This window comes from Genypterus blacodes, unplaced genomic scaffold (genome assembly GCF_046128005.1).
Source record: "Genypterus blacodes isolate CSIRO-AG114 ecotype Tasmania unplaced genomic scaffold, CSIRO-AGI_Gbla_v1 ptg000083l_1, whole genome shotgun sequence".
Lineage (NCBI taxonomy): Eukaryota > Metazoa > Chordata > Actinopteri > Ophidiiformes > Ophidiidae > Genypterus > Genypterus blacodes.
In genome coordinates, this window is record NW_027466888.1 from 489,028 (window position 1) to 513,347 (window position 24,320).

Below are 24,320 nucleotides of genomic sequence, written 5' to 3' on the forward strand. Positions count from 1 at the left end.
TGTCTCCACTTCCACCTCACATATATCACAAACCTTGCTGTTGAGTCTATTTATCTGGTTTAGCACCAAATTGACAAATATTCTATTGTGTCTGAGCCTGAAATTTGTATCAAAGCACTCTGATGAAATGAACTTCACATTTAGATCTGACCAAATGTGCTCCCTCTGAAGCCCATGGAACTGCCTTAGCCATACTTCCTCAGCTGCCGCTTTCTTCTTTTCCTTTCCCAAAAACACTCTATATAGTATCTTGGAGTTAACTGATCGTATGTCATGCTCTTTCCCTCCTTGGATGAGGGAGAAACTGACCAACTCCAGAGCCTTCTCTGCCCTCCTCCCCTTCACCAGCGCCACCCAGCTCCGAGGTAACCCCTCTAAAATTCTCTGGCATAGTCTTTTGATTTCTATTGGTCTCACTTTCCCTAATCTTCCCCTGACCTCCTGGATTACTTCCTCCTGCAGAAATCCACCACCTCTTTGGATAAAGTGCTTCACCTGATTTAAACCTAGTTCCTCCAAGTACCTCCCTGAAAATACCTTCCCCTGACACCTTATTGCCGGATTTCTGAAAACTGGTTGGTGTAACACCTGCTCCGCAGTCTCACATCTAAACTTTAAATCCCCCAGTAAAATATTCCACGCTTCAAGTATTTCCCCTGTAAATGCATTAACCTGTGCTCTTTCCCTTTGCTCCGTTTCCCTACATAGATTAAACACTCCTCTATTATCCCACCCCTGTAGGCAAGAGTCGAGGCACTTCTGCCACGCGTAAATCTTTGCGTTTCCCATAAATTTCCCTAACAGTCGAATCCGTGCACTAAGCTTTTTACTTTTCAGGTCCACCAATTTCAAACCGCCCTCCTTCTGCCCATTGATGAGCACCTTCCTGGCTATCAAATGCTGTTTTTTATTCCAGATGAAAGCACTCATCATGTCATTCAGCTTTCCTATTACCCTGTCCGGCATTTCACAGACTCTTAGCGCATACTGACACTTGGACAGGAGGAGGGCGTTAGTTACTATCACTTTACCCCTTAGATTCAATTTCCTCCCGGACCAGAAATCCAATCGCATTTTGATTTTTCCCTCTATTTCACCCCACGTTTGTTTTGTTGCTGCATCTCGATTCTTACCTACGTATACACCCAAAACCTTCACCATTTCATTTCTCTTTACAAAATTCCATTTATTTACACAATCGAAACCATCACCAAAGCCCATTAGCTCGGTTTTTTCCGCATTGATTTTGGCCCCAGATGCCCTCTCATAGCACTCTAAATGCTGCAGCACCCTGTCTACACTCCTCTCATCCCTAACCGTAATACTTATGTCATCTGCGTACTGGTAGATTTTCGTGTCCGTTTTATCTTCCATTTCAATCCCCAAAATCCCTGGGTCCCTCCTAATGAGGGCAGACAAGGGTTCTGCCGCTATGGAGTATAACATAGCTGAAAGCGGGCATCCTTGCCTGATTGACCTCTCCAGAGCGAAGCTCTCAGTTAACCTCCCGTTTATTTTCACCCTACTGATGGCATTCCTATATATTAACCTAATCCATTTAGTGAAACCTTCCCCGAAACCCATCTTTCCCAGTGTTTTAAACAAAAAATCATGATCCACCCTATCAAACGCCTTCTCTAAATCAACCCCTATGTACAGCCCTCCCTTCTGATTCATTTTGTCAAAGATGTCCTGGATCGATAAGATGATGTCACTAATGTCTCTCCCTACCACACCATAACACTGACAGGGATTCACCACTGTGCCTATCACCTCCTTCAATCTGTTTGCCAGGATTTTAGCCAGTATTTTATAATCTGTATTTAGCAGACTAATTGGCCTATAATTCCCCAAATCACCTTTGTCACCCTTATTCTTATACACCACTCGGATAAGCCCCGTGAAGAAGTCCCCAGATGCTTTCCCCTCCCGCTCCATGCATTGAAAGATTCTCAGGAGAATTGGCTTTATCACCTGTTTAAAGGTGATGTAAAATTCCCCCGATAACCCATCCAGCCCTGGACTTTTGTTCTTATTCAAACCATTTATTGCTCTTTCCAATTCTTCCTCTGTTATGTTTTTATCACAGTCTGCTCTGTCCTCTTCCCCTAATTTTTTTTCTATCCCTTCAAAAACACTGTGGTCTGTAGAGTTTACCTCCATCTTTGAAAAAAGTTTTTTAAAATGTTTATGAGCCACCTCCAGCATTTCCCCTGTCTTCTCCATTGTCTTACCCTCTTCATTTTTCAGGTTTTGCAGATGAGCTTTCTTTTGCTGTCTTTTTTCAAGCCCTAAAAAGAAACTTGTATTCTTTTCCCCTTCTAAAATATCCTTCATCCTTGATCTGATAGCTGCCCCTCTGCTCCGTTTCTTCTCAAGCTCATCTAATTGTTTTCTCAGCATGAGATATTTTAGATTGTTGAAGTTTTCCTCTGCAATCGACCTTTCCAGCTCTTTATTAATCTGGTCTCTTAAACTATACTCAGTCCTTCTTTCCTTCTCCATTTTATTTTTACAATAGTTTATTGTCACTTTTTTGATGTGCAATTTCACCTCCTCCCACCACTCCCCCATATTTATACAACCCTCACCCTGCAGTTCTCTTTTTCTTTCTTTCAGTAGATTTTCAACTTTCTCCCTATATTTTCCATCCAGCAACACACTGTTATTTAAACACCATAACCCTCCACCTTTGTGCTCTTTCTCCCCCAGCTCCACCCATAACCTTGCATGATCGCTAAACCCTGTGAACTCATACCAGCATTTTGAAATCTTTTTTTCCAGCCCAGATGCTAATAGACATAAGTCAATCCTGGACTGTTTAAGTTTCCCCAGAACCGTCTGTCGTCTGGAAAAGCCCCTTTCTCCCATATTGCGCACCCTCCACAGATCTACCAGGTTGAAATAGTCAAAAAGCTCATTTAGCGATTTCCTACTTATATCACTTTTGTATGTATTGTTGCTTGATATATCCAACCTCGTAAGTGCACAGTTAAAATCCCCCACTACACAAATGTTCCCTCCCAAATGCGGTTTTAGTTGATCAAAGAAAATTCCACGCTTGTTGTCCTCATTCGGTGCATAAATATTCAAAAGTTTGTAAAGTACATTCCTGTAAATAAATTCAATACCGATCACCCTTCCCTCATCATCCTTCACTATTTCCTTAACATTTTGGATCTTATCTCCTTTAGCAAAAATAGCGACTCCGGCTCGTCCATTTACACCGTTGTTTGCCCACACTTTTCCAGCCCATGTATCCCTCAGATAGCTTCTCCACTCCCTTGTCCACTTAGTCTCTTGTACACAGAGGATGTCAAAAGTATCCACCCTTAAAACATCTCGCATCTTGTTAATACATCTTAAGCCGTTTGTGTTTTGCGATAGTATTTTTAACATTGTAAATACATAGAGATAAATCAGGCCCATCATCTTTATGCTACAGTTCACGTCTTACTTTTTCCTCTTTTTGATCCCCTTGTCTTCAGCATCCATTGCAGTCTTCTCTTCCCCAGCTCCTGGCTGTTTCCGAGGTCCATATCAGACTCCGAGTTCCCCGACTCTTGAGACCCCGTCAAGCATATCTCTGAGTCTGATTCTGGGGGCCGCTGAAGTTGAACAATTTTCACCTTCCTCTCCTTTCTCTCCGATGTTTCCACACTCTGCCCCTCTGCTGCGTCTCCATGTCCCGGCACCTCAGCTGTCGATCCTCTCACCTCCATTCCTTGCTCTCCGTCCGACTCCAGTATGTCTCTTCCTTTCTCCGCTTCCCCCTCCGCACGATCCTTCTCGGTCTCCTCCCTCTCAGAGATATTCTCTCTCGATTCTTCCTGCTCCTCACGTTGCTTTCCTCCCGTCCCTGGAGCATGATCAACGTCCTCACAAACACATCTGCTGCTCTCCTTTTTGCAGCTCTGGCATTTGTTCCCTCTGCCCATGCACTCCCTTGCATAGTGCCCCTGCTCTCCACATTTTCTACAAAGGAAATCTGGACAGTCCCTCAGGATATGACCAGTCTGTATGCACTGTCTGCACACTTTCACCTGTTTGTCGTGCAAAACTCTGAAGAACTCTGCTCCAAAAGCCGTCTCAAACTTGGTCGAATATGGAAGTGATTGGACCGTCTCCGTGAATTTAACTTTCACATATCTTGTTCCGTCAGCAATTCTAGTTCCCGGCCACATTCTCCTGATGATCGGGGATACTGCACTTACTCCCCAGCTGTTCAGCTTGCCCAGAATGACGCTGTCCGTGATATACGCCGGCAGCCCCAGAAACGAGACCACCAGCTCATCATTACATAACTCCTTGGACATGATCGCGGTCTGTCCAATTTTTATGCCGTCCAATAGTCTTTCTTTCCCCTTCGGGTGATTCATTGTGATCTCATATTTATTTCTGCCCGTGTACCGGCAGGCGATGATTTTCCCACAAGTGTCTTGTATTGCCTGGATCAGCTCCATTGCGGTCACTTTATCTTCTCCAATCAGCTCCAGGGCGAGCGTTAAATTTTGCTGAAACTCTTCAGCTTTATCCTTAATAATCCGTATCTCTTCCTCTCTGATGATTTCTCTCTCCTGCCCTCTTCCTCCTTCCGCATTTTCGGCTACGTCAGGAGCTGTCACCGCACGTGTGTCCTCATTTTCTCCCGTCATATTCTGACCGTCCACGGTCCTGTACGCCCGATCGTCTTTCACCATCGGCTCGTTTGCCTCGGCCGTCCGGTCCGGGCCCGGTGCAGCGACTCTGGCTCCCTTTCCTCTGGTTCTCACCATACTTGGAGCACAGTATAAACTATTTTCCATCAGGAAAACACAAACCAAACAAACAAATAAATAACTTAAAGTGTCCCCCAGACAGTCAAAACTGCTGGGGGTGGCTCCAAAAACCGAGCTATCAAAGAAACGAAAAATCTGGGCTTAAAGAAACGCCACAGTTCAAACTCAAAATCAAAATTGCCGCACAGGATCAGTCAAAATACACGCACGCCTGGAGCTAACACACACCTCCTCTTACTTCCGTGTTCAGAGTGGTATGGCCGTAAACGAGGAGAGCAGCCACACAGAGGCTCTTTATAGGTGAGACAGACCCAGTTCAAGTCACCGTGTACACATGACTACACTCAAGTTCATGTATATCACAATTTACATGATGCCTTCATCAGAAGAACACTAACATTTCAGATAAGATAAGATACAACTTTATTCTCCAGATGGAACTTGCGTGTTGACAAAGGGAGTGAAACATGAGGGAGGAGGACCAGGTGAGGCCTGCTGCTCAGAGGGCCAAAATGCGTACGGCACCGGGTATTCCCAGGCGGTCTCCCATCCAAGTACTAACCTGGCCCGAGGCTGATTAGCTTCCGAGATCAGACGAGATCGGGCGTGTTCAGAGTGGTATGGCCGTAAACGAGGAGAGCAGCCACACAGAGGCTCTTTATAGGTGAGACAGACCCAGTTCAAGTCACCGTGTACACATGACTACACTCAAGTTCATGTATATCACAATTTACATGATGCCTTCATCAGAAACACACATTTCTGGATAATAAAGTCTTACCTAATGAAACTGATAATCATCACATAGAACATACAGAGGGACCACTTACATCTCTGACGCTCACTTTTATCCTCATCATCATCATCATCATCATCATCATCATCGTCACACAGTGGCTCCTGTACTTCACTCCCCATGTGCATTCAATCATCTCATATTATGCCCATGTGCAATACTCATTTTCTGAATGTATGCTTTCATATAAGATAAGGAAAGATACCACTTTATTCTCCCGAGGGACATTGGTTGTTGACAGAGGGAGTGAAACATGAGGGAGGAGGACCAGGTGAGGCCTGCTGCTCAGAGGGCCAAAATGCTTACGGCACCGGGTATTCCCAGGCGGTCTCCCATCCAAGTACTAACCTGGCCCGACGCTGATCAGCTTCCGAGATCAGACGAGATCAGGCGTGTTCAGAGTGGTATGGCCGGAAACGAGGAGAGCAGCCACACAGAGGCTCTTTATAGGTGAGACAGACCCAGTTCAAGTCACCGTGTACGCATGACTACACTCAAGTTCATGTATATCACAATTTACATGATGCCTTCATCAGAAGAACACTAACATTTCAGATAAGATGAGATACAACTTTATTCTCCCGAGGGAAATTGCGTGTTGACAGAGGGAGTGAAACATGAGGGAGGAGGACCAGGTGAGGCCTGCTGCTCAGAGGGCCAAAATGCTTACTGCACCGGGTATTCCCAGGCGGTCTCCCATCCAAGTACTAACCTGGCCAGACGCTGATTAGCTTCCGAGATCAGACGAGATCGGGCGTGTTCAGAGTGGTATGGCCGTAAACGAGGAGAGCAGCCACACAGAGGCTCTCTATAGGTGAGACAGACCCAGTTCAAGTCACCGTGTACACATGACCACACTCAAATTCATGTATATCACAATTTACATGATGCCTTCATCAGAAGAACACTAACATTTCTGATAAGATAAGATACAACTTTATTCTCCCGAGGGAAATTGCGTGTTCACAGAGGGAGTGAAACATGTGGGAGGAGGACCAGGTGAGGCCTGCTGCTCAGAGGGCCAAAATGCTTACTGCACCGGGTATTCCCAGGCGGTCTCCCATCCAAGTACTAACCTGGCCAGACGCTGATTAGCTTCCGAGATCAGACGAGATCGGGCGTGTTCAGAGTGGTATGGCCGTAAACGAGGAGAGCAGCCACACAGAGGCTCTTTATAGGTGAGACAGACCCAGTTCAAGTCACCGTGTACACATGACTACACTCAAGTTCATGTATATCACAATTTACATGATGCCTTTATCAGAAACACACATTTCTGGATAATGAAGTCTTACCTAATGAAACTGATAATCATCACATAGAACATAAAGAGGGACCACTAACATCTCTGACGCTCACTTTCATCATCATCATCATCATCGTCACACAGTGGCTCGTGTACTTCACTCCTCATGTGCATTCAATCATCTCATATTATGCCCATGTGCAATACTCATTTTCTGAATGTATGCTTTCATATAAGATAAGATAAGATACAACTTTATTCTCCCGAGGGACATTGGGTGTTGACAGAGGGAGTGAAACATGAGGGAGGAGGACCAGGTGAGGCCTGCTGCTCAGAGGGCCAAAATGCTTACGGCACCGGGTATTCCCAGGCGGTCTCCCATCCAAGTACTAACCTGGCCCGACGCTGCTTAGCTTCTGAGATCAGACGAGATCGGGCGTGTTCAGAGTGGTATGGTCGTAAAATAGGAGAACAGCCACAAGAGGCTCTTTATAGGTGAGACAGACACAGTTCAAGTCACCGTGTACACATGACTACACTCAAGTTCATGTATATCACAATTTACATGATGCCTTCATCAGAAGAACACTAACATTTCAGATAAGATAAGATACAACTTTATTCTCCCAAGGGAAATTGCGTGTTGACAGAGGGAGTGAAACATGAGGGAGGAAGACCAGGTGAGGCCTGCTGCTCAGAGGGCCAAAATGCTTACGGCACCGGGTATTCCCAGGCAGTCTCCCATCCAAGTACTAACCTGGCCCGACACTGCTTATCTTCCGAGATCAGACGAGATCGGGCGTGTTCAGAGTGGTATGGCCGTAAACGAGGAGAGCAGCCACACAGAGGCTCTTCATAGGTGAGACAGACCCAGTTCAAGTCACCGTGTACACATGACTACACTCAAGTTCATGTATATCATAATTTACATGATGCCGTCATCAGAAACACACATTTCTGGATAATGAAGTCTTACCTAATGAAACTGATAATCATCACATAGAACATACAGAGGGACCACTAACATCTCTGACGCTCACTTTCATCATCATCATCATCATCGTCACACAGTGGCTTGTGTACTTCACTTCTCATGTGCATTCAATCTTCTCATATTATGCCCATGTGCAATACTCATTTTCTGAATGTATGCTTTCATATAAGATAAGATAAGATACAACTTTATTCTCCCGAGGGAACTTGCGTGTTCACTGAGTGAGTGAAACATGAGGAAGGAGGACCAGGTGAGGCCTGCTGCTCAGAGGGCCAAAATGCTAACGGCACCGGGTATTCCCAGGCGGTCTCCCATCCAAGTACTAACCTGGCCCGACGCTGCTTAGCTTCTGAGATCAGAAGAGATCGGGCGTGTTCAGAGTGGTATGGCCGTAAACGAGGAGAGCAGCCACACAGAGGCTCTTTATAGGTGCGACAGACCCAGTTCAAGTCACCGTGTACACATGACTACACTCAAGTTCATGTATATCACAATTTACATGATGCCTTCATCAGAGGAACACTAACATTTCAGATAAGATAAGATACAACTTTATTCTCCAGATGGAAATTGCGTGTTGACAGAGGGAGTGAAACATGAGGGAGGAGGACCAGGTGAGGCCTGCTGCTCAGAGGGCCAAAATGCTTACGGCACCGGGTATTCCCAGGTGGTCTCCCAACCAAGTACTAACCTGGCCCGACGCTGATTAGCTTCCGAGATCAGACAAGATCGGGCGTGTTCAGTGTTATGGACGTAAACGAGGAGAGCAGCCACACAGAGGCTCTTTATAGGTGAGACAGACCCAGTTCAAGTCACCGTGTACACATGACTACACTCAAGTTCATGTATATCACAATTTACATGATGCCTTCATCAGAAACACACATTTCTGGATAATGAAGTCTTACCTAATGAAACTGATAATCATCACATAGAACATACAGAGGGACCACTTACATCTCTGATGCTCACTTTCATCCTCATCATCATCATTGTCACACAGTGGCTCGTGTTCTTCACTTCTCATGTGCATTCAATCTTCTCATATTATGACCATGTGCAATACTCATTTTCTGAATGTATGCTTTCATATAAGATAAGATTAGATACAACTTTATTCTCCCGTGGGAAATTGCGTGTTTACAGAGGGAGTTAAACATGAGGAAGGAGGACCAGGTGAGGCCTGCTGCTCAGAGGGCCAAAATGCTAACGGCACCGGGTATTCCCAGGCTGTCTCCCATCCAAGTACTAACCTGGCCGGACGCTGCTTAGCTTCTGAGATCAGGCGTGTTCAGAGTGGTATGGCCGTAAACGAGGAGAGGAGCCACACAGAGGCGCTTTATAGGTGAGACAGACCCAGTTCAAGTCACCGTGTACACATGACTACACTCAAGTTCATGTATATCACAATTTACATGATGCCTTTGTGACATACCCCCCATTTAGTCTTTTCTTTGGTCCCTTTTCCATTAAGTTGTGGCCTTTTATTTTCTTTTGTTACGATGTTGTTGCATGTTTTGGCCAGAAGTGGCGCTGTAGTACTGGGATATAATGCAGTTGCATAACGGTGAGAGAGAGAAGAAGTAGCCACTGAGAACGGAAGGCGGGAGATGTAAATGGTGAAGTGAGCTGTATTGTGGAAAATTTGGATTAAACGAAAAACTTTTCCCAGCACGCCGTTGAGAGTATTACTTTCTTCAAGTGTGCAACAAAATTGGCGCCCGAACAGGGACTCAACGTGATACAAAAAAGAAGTCTGAAGAAAAAAAAAAAGAACGAACGTTGGAACACGCAAAATGGAGCTGGAGCAGTTACAGGATCAGCTAACGGAGCTACTGTGTCGGCTAAACGTGGAACAGCTAAAAGAAGTGTGTATCCGAGCTAAAGTTTCATCAGACAAGGAGAAGAAACACACGTTGATCCGAGCAATTAATGAGTCAGTAGAGAATGCTTTTGAAGTGGAGGAACAAGATGTAGCAGAGACATTTGGGCAAGAGTTGTTAGCTACAGCTTAGCGATTGAGAGAAAACACGCCCAAACCAGAGAGGTATGATAAAAATGAAGAGGAGCTACAAAAGCTACAAAAACAGTATGCTGAAATGCAGTTGACATTCCAGACGTCGACCAAAATGCTCGAGGAGGAAATGAGTCGGCTTCGGGAAAAAATGAACAGGACGGCTAGCCTGCCAGAACTCCCATTCTCCAGAGCCCCTGAAGTGGTTATCAGACGCGAGTTTCGGATTAATGGCCAGATAGGTGAATTGGGGCAGAAAGACAAGTTATCATACACTAACCTCATGTACCAAATAGACTCTGAAAAACGTAAAGGCCACAGTGATGTAGAAATTGTTGAAGCCGTAGTAAAAGCTGCTACACCAGGGCTCAGTTTACGTGATATGCTGGAAGCCAAAAATAATTTGACACTCGTGCAGTTGAAGACGATTCTTAAAGCCCATTTCAAAGAAAACAACACTACAGATATGTTCCACAGACTCATTAACATAACTCAAGATGCAAAAGATTCCCCTCAGAATTTTCTTTTTCGTGCAGTTGAACTCAAAGAGAGGCTACTGGCGGCTGCAGAAGATGCCAGCTCAGATGTACAGTATAGCCCAGACCTCATTCAGAAGAAGTTTCTTAGGTCAGTCAGTACAGGACTACTGAGTGATAATGTTAAAATGCAGCTGAAACCTCACCTAGATGATCTAGGAGTGACTGACGAGATATTGATAGAGAAAATGAATGATGCTGCTGCTGTTGATTGGGAGACACAGCAGAAATTGAAGAAAAGTATCCCAAATAAGCCAGCCAGAATAAATGAGCTAAAAACAGAAACAACTACTTACCAGCTGTATAGTGACAGGGAAACAGACAATGACCAGCCATCTGAACACAGCACTTCAGTCAAGGCCAGTGTTAAAAGTCAGAAGATAAAAACTCCAAAAAGCTCTTCAGAAACTGAACTGATGGATGCAGTGAAACAGCTGAGAGAGGAAGTGGCTGAGCTGAGGAAGAATGTTCAGTACTCAGCACGACCATCTCACCAGTTCCAAAACAGAGGGAAGAGGGCATGCAGAGGATGTCAAGACCGGGGTGAAGAGGAACAGTGTGACCACTGCTTCAAATGTGGCCTGAGTGGACACCTCTCAAGAGGATGCAGAGGCCAAAGGAACTCAAGAGGCAACACTGATTCAGCTAATATCAAAGGACAGACTGTAGAATGTACCTCCCCTGACACTCAAGAACAGCATAGCAGGTCACTCAACACCCCTACTATTCTTAGAGAAAGCATTGTACAATTAGAAGAGAGACTGCGAGCAGAAAGGTGTTCCCCAGGTGGAAGATTGGCAGGTTCTGCTTATATTAGCCACATCTCCCCTCGTCACCATTCACAGCTGCTGAGACTTATTGGAAAGAAGTGCATGGTGAGTTGCTACCTAGATGGGGTGAAGACTCAAGCCTTATGGGACACTGGATCGCAAGTCTGCCTTATCAATGAGACCTGGAGGAAGAACTGCATCCCAGAGGTGAAGGTACGGAGCACTGAAGAACTCCTCGGCCCTGGTCCTTTTGTGGGGAAAGCTGTCAACCAGACCGACATCCCTTTCCTAGGCCGGGTGGAGGTCACGTTCCACCTAGACCCATCACATGCTCCAGAGTTCACGCTTCAGGTGCCCATGCTCGTGACAGGTGAGAAAGGAGCAGCAGAAGAGCCAATCATTGGTTACAATGTAATTGAACTGTTGTTAAAGAATGGTGTGGAGGGTCCACATGAAGTAATAACACAGGCTGTGAGCACAGCTTTCTCTTTTAGCTGTAAAAAGACTGAAATGTTAGTGAAAATTATTCAAAACAGTGACCCTGAGTGCAGTGACGGCCTAGTGAGAGTGGGCAGGCAGAAGGAAGTGATCCCAGCAGGTCAGGTGAGAACTATAAAATGTGCTGTGAGAACAGGTCCTCTACTGTCCAGTCAAGAAGCCCTTTTTCTGCCTGATGAACATGCCCCCTGGCCAGATGGCCTGAGAATGTCAGAGAGCATGATGACTCTTAGCGAAGGGACATATTCTCGCATAGCACTGCCCATCACCAATAACACCTGTCATGATGTCACCCTGAGCCCACGCACAGTGTTGGGGCAGGTTCAACTGGTCAAAGCTGTCTATCCAGTGGACGCCAAGCCAGTCACTCCCCGACCAGCTTCTCCAGTCGAACGTCCAGAGGTCAGCAGGGAGGATGAGCCTGAGCCTGATGGAAGGACAGCGGTGGACGAGGAAAGGTGGTACCCACCAATCACACTGATTCACCTCCCCCTTGCTCAGCAGCGACAAGTGAAGCAGATGTTGAGGGAGGAATGCAGAGCGTTCGCCAGAGACGATGATGATGTGGGATACATCCCTTCCCTACAACTGAAAATCAGACTCACAGATACAACACCGGTAAGACGTACCTATGTGTCTGTGCCTAAGCCACTTCACAAAGAAGTAAAACAGTACTTAGAAGACTTGTTAAATAGGGGCTGGATCCAAAAATCTAGGTCACATTACTCATCTCCCATTGTCTGTGTGCGGAAAAAAGATGGGAACCTCCGTCTGTGCTGTGACTACAGAGAACTCAACCGTAAGTCTCTGCCAGATCGCCTCCCTATTCCCCACATTCAAGATATGCTAGATAGTTTACATGGGAGTGCATGGTTTTCAGTGTTAGATCAAGGCAAGGCCTACCATCAGGGGTTCGTGGAAGAAAGTAGTAGACCACTCACAGCTTTTATAACACCCTGGGGCCTATATGAGTGGATCCGAATCCCTTTTGGCTTGTCTACAGCACCCTCTGAATTCCAGCGCAGCATGGAGGAGTGTCTATCTGGACTCAGAGATGAAATTTGCGAGCCATATCTAGACGATAATCTGGTTCATAGCCAAACATTTGATAATCACCTGAAAGATGTGAGAAAAGTGCTTCAGCGCTACCAACAGCACGGGGTGAAATTGACTGCAAAGAAATGTGAGCTCTTTAAGAACCAGGTCAGATTTCTGGGAAAGATCGTATCGAAGGAAGGCTACACAATGGATCCTGCAGAAGTAGCCCCAGTGCAAGAGATGAAGCAGAGGAAGCCAGCGACAGTGGGTGAGGTGCGGAAAGTGCTAGGATTCATCTCATACTACCGAGCCTATATCCCAAACTTCTCTCGCATAGCTAAGCCTCTCTATGCACTGCTGTGCGCTGAGATACCAGGCAGTGAGACCCCTAAAGGCACAAAGAAGCAGAAGGCTGGGGTGAGAAAGACAAAGCAAAGCCAGGTACCCTCACATCAACGTATCAGGTGGACAGAAGAACACAGTACAGTTCTCAGTCAGCTGATAGATTACCTCTCCAGTCCTCCTGTGCTGGGCTACCCAAACTTTGAAGAACCGTTCATTATGCATTGTGATGCGTCCCAGGATGGACTTGGAGCGGTGCTCTATCAAAAACAGGAGGGAAGGTTACAGGTTATTGCGTATGGCTCCCGCACACTCTCTGCTCCAGAGAAGAATTACCATCTACATTCTGGTAAGCTAGAGTTTTTAGCAATGAAATGGGCTATATGCGAGAGGTTTAGGGATTATTTGTATTACACTCCATCGTTTGTAGTATATACAGATAATAACCCTCTGACATATGTGCTGACAACAGCTAAATTGAATGCCACGTTGCTGAGATGGGTGGCTGAATTGGCAGACTTCAATTAAGTACAGGCCAGGGAAGTCTAACTCTGACGCAGACGGGCTATCGAGAATGCCCCTTGACATAGAGAAGTATATGCTAACCTGTTCACAAAAGATACAGTCTGAGATCTTGGCCAGTGTCTCCAAAGGGTTGTCAGTTCACCAGGTGGAGAGAGAGCCGTTGCTGTGTCCAGTGACCATCACCACAGCCATCGCAGAGCTGAGCAGTGAGCCGCGGATGAACGCAGCAAAGCAGATCGCCCCTCAAGCACTGAGAGCCGCTCAAGACGAGGATCTACTGCTGAAGCAGGTGAAACAGCAGGTCGCACAACAGCAGTGGCCGAGGGTGAAAGACACTCACAGTGAGTTGGCAGTGTTTGCAAGGGAGAAAGCGAAGTTGGTGATTGATGCTGAGGATGTTCTCCGGCGACAGACAGCAACACGCACACAACTGGTTGTGCCTCCAAAGTTCCGTCCCCTCATCCTGAGAGAGCTGCATGAAGAGATGGGACACTTGGGCGTTGAACGGACACTCCATCTGATCCGTGAGCGTTTCTTTTGGCCTCATATGCAGAGAGACGTTGAGCATCACATCAACAAGGTCTGTAGCTGTGTGAAACGGAAAAGACCACAGAAAGCAGTAAGAGCACCACTTACCAGTATTGTGACAACATACCCCTTTGAGCTGGTCTCAATTGACTTCATGCACCTAGAGAAGTGTAAAGGAGGATATGAGTACATTCTGGTGGTCATGGACCATTTTACACGATTCGCTCAGGCGTATGCATGTACTAACAACAGTGCTCGAACTGCAGCTGAGAAGATATTCGGTGACTTTGTCCTCCAATTCGGCTTCCCCACGAAATTACACCATGATCAGGGTAGAGAATTTGAGAATAAGTTGTTTGCAGAGCTCCAAAAATACTCTGGCATCCAAGGTTCTCGCACCACCCCGTACCACCCCCAGGGGAACGGTCAAGTGGAACGCTTCAACCGCACCCTGCTGGCCATGTTGCGTAACCTAGATGACCAAGCTAAAGCAGATTGGAAGAATTCTCTTGCCAAAGTAATACACGCCTACAATTGCACGCGCAATGAGTCCACTGGATACGCACCATATTACCTGCTCTTTGGTCGTAACCCCAGATTGCCTATTGACATCATGTTCAGTATCCCCCACAGTGATGGCAGTGCATCTCATGATGACTATGCCAAGAAATGGAAACAGAGGATGGAGGAGGCGTACCAGTTAGCCTCCAAGGCTGCGAAGGCAAGCGGAGAGAGGGGGAAAAACCTGTATGACCGGAAGGTTCAAGGTGCAGAGCTGTATCCTGGCTGCAGAGTTCTCATTAGGAACTTGACTGAAAGAGGTGGACCCGGAAAACTCAGGTCATTCTGGGAAGACAAAGTCCATGTAGTGGTCAAGAGAAAACACCCAGAAAGTCCAGTTTATGAAGTACAACCAGAGGATGGCCAGGGCCGCACCAGAGTGCTTCATCGAAATCTGCTGCTCCCCTGTGACTTCCTGCCAGTTGAGTCACACAAGCCTGAAAAGAAAAGAGGTGAGAGACCACACAAAGAGAAAAAGACACCGACAAAACAGAATGCAGAACCCGAGTGTTCATCTGACTCTGAAGAGGATGACTGGCGATGCATGTCCAGATGGCCCCAAGGAGACTCCGCAGCACAAACCAGAAGGAACCTCAGACCAGAGGCTACAGAGTTTCAGCCACGGGCTGCAACACCAGCACCTGAGGGAGACGATGTGATGGGAGAACAGACCCTGTGGACATCAGACACGGACAGAGAGCAAGAAGAACAGATCGGGACTGGACTGGAAAATGAAGTGACTGTGACAGCAGGCCTGAGTGAGGATATAGAAGAGGCTGAGCTGGAGACCGCAAGCAATGAGGGAGAAGAGTATCCATCATCTTCACCACCTGCGAGACGATATCCTTTCAGAAATAGACCTGCACCCAAAACACTCGCATATGATAGGTTGGGGCAGCCCACAGTTAATTGAATTAAAGTTATGAGATTATATGATGCACTTTAAAGTTGTAAGTTCAAGCCATCCAGTTTTAAGATGAATACAATTTGTTAGTTCATGTCAAAGTCATATGATGGATGGAAAATGTTAATGTGTTGTTTAAAAGAAAAAAAATACTTTTAGTTTATATAGGCCCACACAAAGTCAGTTCTCACATTTAGAATCGCACAAGTATAACTGAAGAGGAAATGGTGGTTGTAAGATATTGTATTTACAGGAGTATGGTTGAAAAGACTAACTGTAAAGAGACTCTTATAACGAAATGATATGAAGAAAAGAGTTATTAGAATATATGAAGTGTGAGATTCTATGTGATTTCGCTACAGGTCAAAGATCACGCCTATTCCCGTGAACACAGCGGAGTAAATAGATAGTTGTCATAGTGCACAATGACTTCCTCTGTTTAACACATGACATTAAGGGGAGATAAGTGTGATGTGAAATCTGTCATTAGATATGTGTCTTGAATAATGGACTCTAACCTGGAAGTGATCAAATTGTCTTAAACAGGATGAACTGAGACGGGAAATGTCGGGACGACATTTAGTTAAGCAGGGGAGAGTGTGACATACCCCCCATTTAGTCTTTTCTTTGGTCCCTTTTCCATTAAGTTGTGGCCTTTTATTTTCTTTTGTTACGATGTTGTTGCATGTTTTGGCCAGAAGTGGCGCTGTAGTACTGGGATATAATGCAGTTGCATAACGGTGAGAGAGAGAAGAAGTAGCCACTGAGAACGGAAGGCGGGAGATGTAAATGGTGAAGTGAGCTGTATTGTGGAAACTTTGGATTAAACGAAAAACTTTTCCCAGCACGCCGTTGAGAGTATTACTTTCTTCAAGTGTGCAACACCTTCATCAGAAGAACACTAACATTTCAGAAAAGATAAGATACAACTTTATTCTCCCGAGAGAAATTGCGTGTTGACAGAGGGAGTGAAACATGAGGGAGGAGGACCAGGTGAGGCCTGCTGCTCAGAGGGCCAAAATGCTTACGGCACCGGGTATTCCCAGGCGGTCTCCCATCCAAGTACTTACCTGGCCCGACGCTGATTAGCTTCCGAGATCAGACGAGATCGGGCGTGTTCAGAGTGTTATGGACGTAAACGAGGAGAGCAGCCACACAGAGGCTCTTTATAGGTGAGACAGACCCAGTTCATGTCACCGTGTACACATGACTACACTCAAGTTCATGTATATCACAATTTACATGATGCCTTCATCAGAAACACACATTTCTGGATAATGAAGTCTTACCTAATGAAACTGATGATCATCACATTGAACATAAAGAGGGACCACTAACATCTCTGACGCTCACTTTCATCATCATCATCTTCATCATCATCATCATCATCATCGTCACACAGTGGCTCGTGTACTTCACTTCTCATGTGCATTCAATCTTCTCATATTATGCCCATGTGCAATACTCATTTTCTGAATGTATGCTTTCATATAAGATAAGATAAGATACAACTTTATTCTCCCGAGGGACATTGGGTGTTGACAGAGGGAGTGAAACATGAGGGAGGAGGACCAGGTGAGGCCTGCTGCTCAGAGGGCCAAAATGCTTACGGCACCGGGTATTCCCAAGCGGTCTCCCATCCAAGTACTAAACTGGCCCAACGCTGCTTAGCTTCAGAGATCAGACGAGATCGGGCGTGTTCAGAGTGGTATGGCCGTAAACGAGCAGAGCAGCCACACAGAGGCTCTTTATAGGTGAGACAGACCCAGTTCAAGTCACCGTGTACACATGACTACACTCAAGTTCATGTATATCACAATTTACATGATGCCTTCATCAGAAGAACACTAACATTTCAGATAAGATAAGACACAACTTTATTCTCCCGAGGGAAATTGCGTGTTGACAGAGGGAGTGAAACATAAGGGAGGAGGACCAGGTGAGGCCTGCTGCTCAGAGGGCCAAAATGCTTACGGCACCGGGTATTCCCAGGCGGTCTCCCATCCAAGTACTAACCTGGCCCGACGCTGATTAGCTTCCGAGATCAGACGAGATCGGGCGTGTTCAGAGTGGTATGGCCGTAAACGAGGAGAGCAGCCACACAGAGGCTCTTTATAGGTGAGACAGACCCAGTTCAAGTCACCGTGTACACATGACTACACTCAAGTTCATGTATATCACAATTTACATGATGCCTTCATCAAAAACACACATTTCTGGATAATGAAGTCTTACCCAATGAAACTGATAATCATCACATAGAACATTAAGAGGGACCACTAACATCTCTGAAGCTCACTTTCATCATCATCATCATCACACAGTGGCTCGTGTACTTCACTTCTCATGTGCATTCAATCTTCTCATATTATGACCATATGCAATACTCATTTTCTGAATGTATGCTTTCATATACGATAAGATAAGATACAACTTTATTCTCCCGAGGGAAATTGCGTGTTGACAGAGGGTGTGAAACATGAGGGAGGAGGACCAGGTGAGGCCTGCTGCTCAGAGGGCCAAAATGCTTACGGCACCGGGTATTCCCAGGCTGTTTCCCATCCAAGTACTAACCTGGCCCGACGCTGCTTAGCTTCTGAGATCAGACGAGATCGGGCATTTTCAGAGTGGTATGGCCGAAAAAGAGGAGAACAGCCACACAGAGGCTCTTTATAGGTGAGACAGACCCAGTTCAAGTCACCGTGTACACATGACTACACTCAAGTTCATGTATATCACAATTTACATGATGCCTTCATCAGAAACACACATTTCTGGATAATGAAGTCTTACCTAATGAAACTGATAATCATCACATAGAACATAAAGAGGGACCACTAACATCTCTGATGCTCACTTTCATCATCATCATCATCATCATCATCATCATCGTCACACAGTGGCTCGTGTACTTCACTCCTCATGTGCATTCAGTCTTCTCATATTATGCCCATGTGCAATACTCATTTTCAGAATGTATGCTTTCATATAAGATAAGATAAGATACAACTTTATTCTCCCGAGGGACATTGGGTGTTGACAGATGGAGTGAAACATGAGGGAGGAGGACCAGGTGAGGTCTGCTGCTCAGAGGGCCAAAATGCTTACGGCACCGGGTATTCCCAGGCGGTCTCCCATCCAAGTACTAACCTGGCCCGACGCTGCTTAGCTTCCGAGATCAAACGAGATCAGGCGTGTTCAGAGTGGTATGGCCGTAAACGAGGAATGCAGCCACACAGAGGCTCTTTATAGGTGAGACAGACCCAGTTCAAGTCACCGTGTACACATGACTACACTCAAGTGTATGTATATCACAATTTACATGATGCCTTCATCAGAAGAACACTAACATTTCAGATAAGATAAGATACAACTTTATTCTCCCGAGGGAAATTGCGTGTTCACAGAGGGAGTGAAACATGAGGGAGGAGGACCAGGTGAGGCCTGCTGCTCAGAGGGCCAAAATGCTCACTGCACCGGGTATTCCCAGGCGGCCTCCCATCCAAGAACTAACCTGGCCCGACGCTGCTTAGCTTCCGAGATCAGACAAGATCGGGCTTGTTCAGAGTGGTATGGCTGTAAACGAGGAGAGCAGCCACACAGAGGCTCTTTATAGGTGAGACAGACCCAGTTCAAGTCACCGTGTACACATGACTACACTCAAGTTCATGTATATCACAATTTACATGATGCCTTCATCAGAAACACACATTTCTGGATAATGAAGTCTTACCTAATGAAACTGATAATCATCACATAGAACATACAGAGGGACCACTTACATGTCTGACGCTCACTTTCATCATCATCATCATCATCGTCACACAGTGGCTCTTGTACTTCACTCCTCATGTGCATTCAATCATCTCATATTATGACCATGTGCAATACTCATTTTCTGAATGTATGCTTTCATATAAGATAAGATAAGATACAACTTTATTCTCCCGAGGGAAATTGCGTGTTGACAGAGGGAGTGAAACATGAGGGAGGAGGACCAGGTGAGGCCTGCTGCTCAGAGGGCCAAAATGCTTACGGCACCGGGTATTCCCAGGCGGTCTCCCATCCAAGTACTAACCTGGCCCGACGCTGATTAGCTTCCGAGATCAGGCGTGTTCAGAGTGGTATGGCCGTAAACAAGGAGAGCAGCCACACAGAGGCTCTTTATAGGTGAGACAGACCCAGTTCAAGTCACCGTGTACACATGACTACACTCAAGTTCATGTATATCACAATTTACATGATGCCTTCATCAGAAGAACACATTTCTGGATAATGAGGTCTTACCAAATGAAACTGATAATCATCACATAGAACATAAAGAGTGACCACTAACATCTCTGACGCTCACTTTCATCATCATCATCATCATCATCATCATCATCATCGTCACACAGTGGCTCGTGTACTTCACTTCTGATGTGCATTCAATCTTCTCATATTATGCCCATGTGCAATACTCATTTTCTGAATGTATGCTTTCATATAAGATAAGATAAGATACAACTTTATTCTCCCGAGGGAAATTGCGTGTTTACAGAGGGAGTGAAAAATGAGGAAGGAGGACCAGGTGAGGCCTGCTGCTCAGAGGGCCAAAATGCTAACGGCACCGGGTATTCCCAGGCGGTCTCCCATCCAAGTACTAACCTGGCCAGACGCTGCTTAGCTTCTGAGATCAGACGAGATCAGGCGTGTTCAGAGTGGTATGGCCATAAACGAGGAGCACAGCCACACAGAGGCTCTTTATAGGTGAGACAGACCCAGTTCAAGTCACCGTGTACACATGACTACACTCAAGTTCATGTATATCACAATTTACATGATGCCTTCATCAGAAGAACACTGAAGCCTCTATCTCCTTCCTTTTCACAGATATGGGCTTTTCAAGTTTTCTCTAGTTTCAAGTATCGATGACCCGCGGGTCAACATTTTTAGAAAATTTTCAATATTCCCCAATTTGCCCCAAATTTACACAAATTGATGGCATTTCTGTCTGGATGCTGCGTCTGAAATTTTAGCTCTCTATCTCCTTCCTTGTCACAGATATGGGCTTTTAAAGTTTTCTCCAGTTTCAAAAATCGATGACCCGGGGGTCAACTTTTTTCCCAAATTTTCAATATTCCCCAATTTGCCCCAAATTTACACACATTGATGGCATTTCTGCCTGGATGCTGCTTCTGAAATTGTAGCTCTCTATCTCCTTCCTTGTCACAGACATGGGCTTTTCAAGTTTTCTCTAGTTACAAGAATCGATGACCCGCGGGTCAACATTTTTAGAAAATTTTCAATATTCCCCAATTTGCCCCAAATTTACACAAATTGATGGCATTTCTGTCTGGATGCTGCGTCTGAAATTTTAGCTCTCTATCTCCTTCCTTGTCACAGATATGGGCTTTTAAAGTTTTCTCCAGTTTCAAAAATCGATGACCCGGGGGTTAACTTTTTTCCCAAATTTTCAATATTCCCCAATTTGCCCCAAATTTACACAAATTGATGGCATTTCTGCCTGGATGCTGCTTCTGAAATTGTAGCTCTCTATCTCCTTCCTTGTCACAGACATGGGCTTTTCAAGTTTTCTCTAGTTACAAGAATCGATGACCCGCGGGTCAACATTTTTAGAAAATTTTCAATATTCCCCAATTTGTCCCAAATTTACACAAACTGATGGCATTTCTGCCTGGATTCTGCGTCTGAAATTGTAGCTCTCTATCTCCTTCCTTGTCACAGATATGGGCTTTTTAAGTTTTCTCTAGTTTCAAGAATCGATGACCCGCGGGTCAACATTTTTAGAAAATTTTCAATATTCCCCAATTTGTCCCAAATTTACACAAATTGATGGCATTTGTGTCTGGATGCTGCGTCTGAAATTTCAGCTCTCTATCTCCTTCCTTGTCACAGATATGGGCTTTTCAAGTTTTCTCCAGTTTCAAAAATTGATGACCCGGGTCAACATTTTTAGAAAATTTTCAATATTCCCCAATTTGCCCCAAATTTACACACATTGATGGCATTTCTGCCTGGATGCTGTGTCTGAAATTGTAGCTCTCTATCTCCTTCCTTGTCACAGACATGGGCTTTTCAAGTTTTCTCTAGTTACAAGAATCGATGACCCGCGGGTCAACATTTTTAGAAAATTTTCAATATTCCCCAATTTGTCCCAAATTTACACAAATTGATGGCATCTCTGTCTGGATGCTGCGTCTGAAATTGTAGCTCTCTATCTCCTTCCTTGTCACAGATATGGGCTTTTAAAGTTTTCTCCAGTTTCAAAAATTGATGACCCGGGTCAACATTTTAAGAAAATTTTCAATATTCCCCAATTTGCCCCAAATTTACACACATTGATGGCATTTCTGCCTGGATGCTGCGTCTGAAATTTTAGCTCTCTATCTCCTTCCTTGTCACAGATATGGGCTTTTCAAGTTTTCTCCAGTTTCAAAAATCGATAACCCGGGGGTCAACTTTTTTCCCAAATTTTCAATATTCCCCAATTTGCCCCAAATTTACACACATTGATGGCATTTCTGTCTGGATGCTGCGTCTGAAATTTTAGCTCTCTATCTCCTTCCTTGTCACAGATATGGGCTTTTCAAGTGTTCTCCAGTTTCAAAAATCGATGACCCGGGTCAACATTTTTAGAAAATTTTCAATATTCCCCAATTTGCCCCAAATGTACACACATTGATGGCATTTCTGCCTGGATGCTGCGTCTGAAATTTTAGCTCTCTATCTCCTTCCTTGTCACAGATATGGGCTTTTAAAGTTTTCTCTAGTTTCAAGAATCGATGACCAGCGGGTCAACATTTTTAGAAAATGTTCAATATTCCCCAATTTGTCTCAAATTTACACAAATTGATGGCATTTCTGTCTGGATGCTGCGTCTGAAATTTTAGCTCTCTATCTCCTTCCTTGTCACAGATATGGGCTTTTAAAGTTTTCTCCAGTTTCAAAAATTGATGACCCGGGTCAACATTTTTAGAAAATGTTCAATATTCCCCAATTTGCCCCAAATTCACACACATTGATGGCATTTCTGCCTGGATGCTGCGTCTGAAATTTTAGCTCTCTATCTCCTTCCTTGTCACAGATATGGGCTTTTAAAGTTTTCTCCAGTTCAAAAATTGATGACCCGGGTCAACATTTTTAGAAAATTTTCAATATTCCCCAATTTGTCCCAAATTTACACAAATTGATGGGATTTCTGTCTGGATGCTGCGTCTGAAAATTTAGCTCTCTATCTCCTTCCTTGTCACAGATATGGGCTTTACAAGTTTTCTCCAGGTTCAAAAATCGATGACCCGGGGTTCAACTTTTTTCCCAAATTTTCAATATTCCCCAATTTGCCCCAAATTTACACACATTGATGGGATTTCTGTCTGGATGCTGCGTCTGAAATTTTAGCTCTCTATCTCCTTCCTTGTCACAGATATGGGCTTTTCAAGTTTTCTCCAGGTTCAAAAATCGATGACCCGGGGTTCAACTTTTTTCCAAAATTTTCAATATTCCCCAATTTGTCCCAAATTTACACACATTGATGGCATTTCTGTCTGGATGCTGCGTCTGAAATTTTAGCTCTCTATCTCCTTCCTTGTCACAGATATGGGCTTTTCCAGTTTTCTCTAGTTTCAAGAATCGATGACCCGCGGGTCAACATTTTTAGAAAATTTTCAATATTCCCCAATTTGCCCCAAATTCACACACATTGATGGCATTTCTGTCTGGATGCTGCGTCTGAAATTTTAGCTCTCTATCTCCTTCCTTGTCACAGATATGGGCTTTTAAAGTTTTCTCCAGTTTCAAAAATTGATGACCCGGGTCAACATTTTTAGAAAATTTTCAATATTCCCCAATTTGCCCCAAATTTACACACATTGATGGCATTTCTGCCTGGATGCTGCGTCTGAAATTTTAGCTCTCTATCTCCTTCCTTGTCACAGTTATGGGCTTTTAAAGTTTTCTCCAGTTTCAAAAATTGATGACCCGGGTCAACATTTGTAGAAAATTTTCAATATTCCCCAATTTGCCCCAAATTAACACACATTGATGGCATTTCTGTCTGGATGCTGCGTCTGATATTGTAGCTCTCTATCTCCTTCCTTGTCAGAGATATGGGCTTTTAAAGTTTTCTCCAGTTTCAAAAATTGATGACCCGGTTCAACATTTTTAGAAAATTTTCAATATTCCCCAATTTGCCCCAAATTTACACACATTGATGGCATTTCTGCCTGGATGCTGCGTCTGAAATTTTAGCTCTCTATCTCCTTCCTTGTCACAGTTTTGGGCTTTTAAAGTTTTCTCCAGTTTCAAAAATTGATGACCCGGGTCAACATTTTTAGAAAATTTTCAATATTCCCCAATTTGCCCCAAATTTACACACATTGATGGCATTTCTGTCTGGATGCTGCGTCTGAAATTTTAGCTCTCTATCTCCTTCCTTGTCACAGATATGGGCTTTTAAAGTTTTCTCCAGTTTCAAAAATCGATGACCCGCGGGTCAACATTTGTAGAAAATTTTCAATATTCCCCAATTTGCCCCAAATTTACACACATTGATGGCATTTCTGCCTGGATGCTGCGTCTGAAATTGTAGCTCTCTATCTCCTTCCTTGTCACAGATATTGGCTTTTAAAGTTTTCTCCAGTTTCAAAAATTGATGACCCGGGTCAACATTTTTAGAAAATTTTCAATATTCCCCAATTTGCCCCAAATTTACACAAATTGATGGCATTTCTGTCTGGATGCTGCGTCTGAAATTTTAGCTCTCTATCTCCTTCCTTGTCACAGATATGG

At 44.7% G+C, this 24,320-nt stretch overlaps 10 non-coding genes and 7 pseudogenes across 10 annotated transcripts; all 17 read right to left on the bottom strand.

The window, feature by feature from the left end:
- Nucleotides 1–5,291: 5,291 nt before the first annotated feature.
- On the bottom strand, nt 5,292–5,410 carry LOC143007170 (5S ribosomal RNA). Its single transcript, XR_012964390.1, has one exon. It is a non-coding gene; the product is annotated as a 5S ribosomal RNA (ribosomal RNA).
- A 463-nt stretch (nt 5,411–5,873) lies between these two features.
- On the bottom strand, nt 5,874–5,992 carry LOC143007214 (5S ribosomal RNA; annotated as a pseudogene).
- A 245-nt stretch (nt 5,993–6,237) lies between these two features.
- Nucleotides 6,238–6,356, bottom strand: LOC143007192 (5S ribosomal RNA). The gene has a single exon (XR_012964410.1). It is a non-coding gene; the product is annotated as a 5S ribosomal RNA (ribosomal RNA).
- Nucleotides 6,357–6,601: 245 nt separating this feature from the next.
- LOC143007194 (5S ribosomal RNA) lies at nt 6,602–6,720 on the bottom strand. Its single transcript, XR_012964411.1, has one exon. It is a non-coding gene; the product is annotated as a 5S ribosomal RNA (ribosomal RNA).
- A 445-nt stretch (nt 6,721–7,165) lies between these two features.
- On the bottom strand, nt 7,166–7,284 carry LOC143007165 (5S ribosomal RNA). Its single transcript, XR_012964385.1, has one exon. It is a non-coding gene; the product is annotated as a 5S ribosomal RNA (ribosomal RNA).
- A 244-nt stretch (nt 7,285–7,528) lies between these two features.
- On the bottom strand, nt 7,529–7,647 carry LOC143007209 (5S ribosomal RNA). The gene has a single exon (XR_012964414.1). It is a non-coding gene; the product is annotated as a 5S ribosomal RNA (ribosomal RNA).
- A 445-nt stretch (nt 7,648–8,092) lies between these two features.
- On the bottom strand, nt 8,093–8,211 carry LOC143007142 (5S ribosomal RNA). The gene has a single exon (XR_012964363.1). It is a non-coding gene; the product is annotated as a 5S ribosomal RNA (ribosomal RNA).
- Nucleotides 8,212–8,456: 245 nt separating this feature from the next.
- On the bottom strand, nt 8,457–8,573 carry LOC143007248 (5S ribosomal RNA; annotated as a pseudogene).
- A 445-nt stretch (nt 8,574–9,018) lies between these two features.
- Nucleotides 9,019–9,127, bottom strand: LOC143007253 (5S ribosomal RNA; annotated as a pseudogene).
- A 7,424-nt stretch (nt 9,128–16,551) lies between these two features.
- Nucleotides 16,552–16,670, bottom strand: LOC143007201 (5S ribosomal RNA; annotated as a pseudogene).
- Nucleotides 16,671–17,133: 463 nt separating this feature from the next.
- Nucleotides 17,134–17,252, bottom strand: LOC143007285 (5S ribosomal RNA). The gene has a single exon (XR_012964448.1). It is a non-coding gene; the product is annotated as a 5S ribosomal RNA (ribosomal RNA).
- Nucleotides 17,253–17,497: 245 nt separating this feature from the next.
- Nucleotides 17,498–17,616, bottom strand: LOC143007257 (5S ribosomal RNA). The gene has a single exon (XR_012964422.1). It is a non-coding gene; the product is annotated as a 5S ribosomal RNA (ribosomal RNA).
- Nucleotides 17,617–18,055: 439 nt separating this feature from the next.
- On the bottom strand, nt 18,056–18,174 carry LOC143007234 (5S ribosomal RNA; annotated as a pseudogene).
- A 457-nt stretch (nt 18,175–18,631) lies between these two features.
- Nucleotides 18,632–18,750, bottom strand: LOC143007267 (5S ribosomal RNA). The gene has a single exon (XR_012964431.1). It is a non-coding gene; the product is annotated as a 5S ribosomal RNA (ribosomal RNA).
- A 245-nt stretch (nt 18,751–18,995) lies between these two features.
- On the bottom strand, nt 18,996–19,114 carry LOC143007240 (5S ribosomal RNA; annotated as a pseudogene).
- A 445-nt stretch (nt 19,115–19,559) lies between these two features.
- LOC143007238 (5S ribosomal RNA) lies at nt 19,560–19,668 on the bottom strand (annotated as a pseudogene).
- A 460-nt stretch (nt 19,669–20,128) lies between these two features.
- On the bottom strand, nt 20,129–20,247 carry LOC143007166 (5S ribosomal RNA). The gene has a single exon (XR_012964386.1). It is a non-coding gene; the product is annotated as a 5S ribosomal RNA (ribosomal RNA).
- Nucleotides 20,248–24,320: the final 4,073 nt, after the last annotated feature.